This window comes from Octopus bimaculoides, chromosome 1 (genome assembly GCF_001194135.2).
Source record: "Octopus bimaculoides isolate UCB-OBI-ISO-001 chromosome 1, ASM119413v2, whole genome shotgun sequence".
NCBI classification, from domain to species: domain Eukaryota; kingdom Metazoa; phylum Mollusca; class Cephalopoda; order Octopoda; family Octopodidae; genus Octopus; species Octopus bimaculoides.
In genome coordinates this window covers 13,360,537-13,364,987 of record NC_068981.1, presented here as the reverse complement: position 1 = coordinate 13,364,987, position 4,451 = coordinate 13,360,537, and positions in this window count along the sequence as shown.

Genomic DNA, 4,451 nt, shown 5'->3' with positions numbered 1-4,451 from the left:
CACACACACACACACACACACAGACACACACATACACCCCCCCACACACACACAGACACACACACACACATATATATATATATATCTTATATATCTTATGAATCCTTCTTTTTTATATCCCGCTAGGGACAATAACCTGTGATTTACTTTATCTGTTACAAATATGATTCTGGGAGAGAGAATTCTATATAAATATATGAATGCATTTATTCTAATGTAAGTTGACAGTATTTACTGCAGAGTCTTTTCATCTTGTCACCATTATGTTATCGCTCTGAACACGAAATTATTTTCATATTTATTGAATCCTCTGCTAAAATCCTTTCCGCAAACAATTATTTACAATGTTCTTGCAAATTTCATACATCATGTATGTATGCATATATGTGGGTATGGGTGCATGTTTCTATGCATGCATGTATGTATGTATGTATGTATGTAGTTATGCTTGATTTTGGTTTTACTTTTCGCGTTCCTTCTCAGAAGAGATGAAAAGTCATTTTCAAGCCTAGGAATAAGATCCTTTCATTGTAACCTAGATCACAGGCTAGGTAGTCATGTATGAATATATTCTTGCATGGTTGTAGATATTTATAGATATTTATGCATGTATATATATTTATGTATGTATACCCACATTTATTCATGTAAAAATGTATGAATATACATACGAATATGCACATATACATATTAGAGGAAGCATGAATCGTATTGTGCAGATGAATCTTAATAATTTTTCAGTCATTTCTGGTAGACATTAGTATTTATTTGCATGTTTGCATGTGATAAGTCACGCGACATGACTAATAGTTCACCATAGATCGACAGCGGTCCGTTCCAGCATTTTCAAAACTCATGATAGCACTTATATATTCATTTGCTTTTCTTTAATTCTTATGTATTTCCAAGGTAGTGAATTTGCAGGCATTCAGAACGCATAATGACAAGCTGTAATCCGCCATATATATGCATGGGCACATGAATTAATGTATGAATGTCTACATGTACATATGTATCTGCGCATGTACACAATGACATAAGCATGAATGCTATCGCTTACATAGAGCTTATTACAGACTCGACGTTATGAATGTTTTACCTATTTTGGCAATGCAGCTGACAGCTTGTAACTGTAATCTTCTAATAGAGCGTGATCTTTCTGGTTTTGTGAATATCAGCTTCTCACGCTTGGTACTGAGATGGTTATTCACTTACCTTAGTACTTCAAAAATTATTGGTAGAAATCTAAATTTATTGCCCGGTCAGAGTACCTGCGGATTACTCACCAGTTCAGCATAGATGTTCTGTTTTTCCTTCACGTCTGTCATCCATGTTGACAACTGCTGGGCAGCTGATTTCAAACATTGTGCATAGTATATTTCCCTCATCCCCAATCAGTTTGTCTCGTCTATTGTGCTTCCATGTCATAGAAGAATTGACGGTGTCATTTCACTAGGTTTCTTTCATATTTTACTTGGTCCTGTCCCCCTGCATCAATCTGGCTTCTCTTCTTTTTTCCTCACGATTGCCTTTTCTACTGATTACATTATGTAGCCTTCTCATCCCGAGCCCATGTGTCGTATGTAGATAACACCATAAACATATTTTACGACAGCTACTTATAATGTACGAGACATCCTGCAAATTTTCTCCCACAAATCTTCTACGCTTGTCGCTTGTAAATGGTTTATCTGCATTCCGACCCCTTTTTATTTTCCAGATTAATGCGAGGTTCAGTCTCAGGAAAGTTCCACGTCTTTCATACATGACATTCAGCAAGACATTGGCTGGTAGGTTTCCACCAGGTAATGACGGATTCAATTTTGTTGTTTCAACCGGCATTAAAAGCTTATTATATTCATATTTTTATTGAGAGTTCGCTAATAAAGTTAAATCAGATATCGCAGATAAATTTCAGTCTTTGTTCCTGTAACCTACTAGTTTTCTAACTGAATTTATTGGGTAACAAATCTCTATACTCAATGCATTTTGTTTAATAAATCGACAATATTTCTGGCGGATTTCTTCCAGCTACGTTGCTCTTTGATTAAAATTCTTCGCTTCATTTTAGATTTTTCTCCAAAATTACCCTGTAACTTCCTGTGACGGTGTCACTGTGATATTTATAGCTTGTCCATTCATCCCATGGTAAACTACTGATTGGTTTCAATTGAATTTCTTGTTAAACATTTTACTTTCGACTGCTATTTTTTGCTTTCACTTCGTACTTAAGAAGGAATAGTCTGTATACCATTACTCGCATTTTTCTCTTTTCTAACGAATTTTCCACAATAATTTTCAGTCTAAGTTAGTGGGGGGGTGAACAAATTTTTATGTTTGCATGCGATAAGCACGCAACATGGCTTATCGCTCATCGTAGATCAACAACTGTCCTCTTCATCATCTTCAAATCCAAGGATGGCACTGCTACATGGATTTGCATTTTCTTTAATTCTTCTACCTTTCCAAATAATTTATTTCCCGTTATCAAAATGTAATATAAATGAGGAGCTTGCAACATTTTTGAAATTTTTTGTCCCCTGTTTCTTTAAGCTCTGTTAGAGTCAGTTCATATGCTTATTGTATTATTTATACTTGTTCGATGTCTTTTCTCAAAAGATAGTTTTACAAATAAAATAATCTTCTCTTTCAAACGTTTATACTCTTCACTCTGCCAACAAGTGGAATATTTTTTCTGTTATTGTCATTGTCGTTGGTAAAATCGCTGACAGCGTGTTGGCAGTCAGTTTGGTTTCATGCCAACACAGTGCGGTCAGCTGGATTGCTAAGCAGACATCGCAGTAGCAGTCATAATAATAGAGGTGGTGGTAATAATAGCAGCAGCGGAAGTAGTAGTAGTAGTAGTAGTAGTAGCAGTAGTAGTAGTAGTAGCAGTAGTAGTAGTAGTAGTAGTAATAGTGGTGGTGGTTGTGGTGGTAGTGGTGGTGGTGGTGGTGGTGGTATTAGTAGTGGTGGTGGTAGTAGTATTAGTGGTGGTAGTAGTAGTAGTAGTAGTAGTAGTAGTAGTTGTAGTAATGGTTGTTGCGGTAATAGTAGTAGTAGTAGCAGCAGCAGCAGCAGCAGCAGCAGTAGTAGTAGTAGTAGTAGTAGTAGTAGTAGTAGTAGTAGCAGCAGCAGCAGTTCAGCAGCGTTATTTATTCTGGACATCGTGCCTGATCTAGAGTAATATTCGTGTGATAGTTTTGTGTATTTTTTTTTCTTTTCAGAATAAAATTATATTTGTCATTTTCGGATAAAAAGATTACTACAAATCAACTGATGAAGCAATTTTAGCAAATGTCCCCTGTTGATACAATTGTTACACCGTAAAATGTTTCAGTTCTAGACGAAGTTAATCGCCGTAGGATTTAATTATTTCCGCACAGCCTTCAGGGGATTTTCTTTCGCAATTTTATAACAATTAAATAAGTCATTATTGAATTCATCACTGCATGAAAAATAAACTTTCCAATTACGATCTCTCCTATAGCCACTTCTTCAATTTTTCGATTCAGTTCTTCAGCTTTTGATATTTTCATTTGGTGGATCTTCAGTAGATTTGGTGTTGATATTACCAGTCACCAGCCATGTTATTTGAAGTAGATTCCTTTATGTTAGGTCAATATTTGAAACTGCTTTCGCTAAGATTTTAACATAAGCCATGGTGTAAAAAATTACTGCATTAAAAAAAAAACCCCAAAAGCCCCTGAAACTGGCACCTGATACATGTGTCAACATTACATACAATCATATATTGGACGTTTATCTTTTATCTTTCATTTCTTTCTATCATTAGACTGTGGTCATGCTGGGGCACCACCTTGAATAATTTTAGATGAACGAATCGATATCAGTAATTTTGTCGGTCACTTTGGGCGAACTGTAAAAGTTATTTGAAAATAAACACACCGACGTCGGTATTCAAGTGGTGAAACGGGGTATAACGCAGATACAAAGACAGGCATAGAACACAAATAGAACGGATAAGAGAAATAATCCAACAGAGAGTCGATGTTTATTCCATTCGTTTACTGTCGTTTCATAATCGTGTTAGTTACTTAAAAGATGTTACATCAACATTAACAAACATATTAAATATACACTCTTTTATTTGTTTTAGTCATTTGATCGCGGCTATGCTGGAGCACCGCCTTTTAGTCGAACAAAACGACCTCAGGAGTTATTGTTTGTAAGCCTAGAACCTATTCTATCGGTCTCTTTGTCCGAACCGCTAGGTTACGAAAACCTAAACACATTAACACCGGTCATCAAACGAGGGACAAACACAGACACACAAACATATACACATGTCTATATATATACGACTCACAAGGCTAAAGTAGAAGACACTTACCCAAGGTGCCACGTAGTAGGACTGAGCGCGGAACCATGCGGTTATTAAGCAAGCTACTTACCACACAGCCACTCGTACGCATATATATATATATATA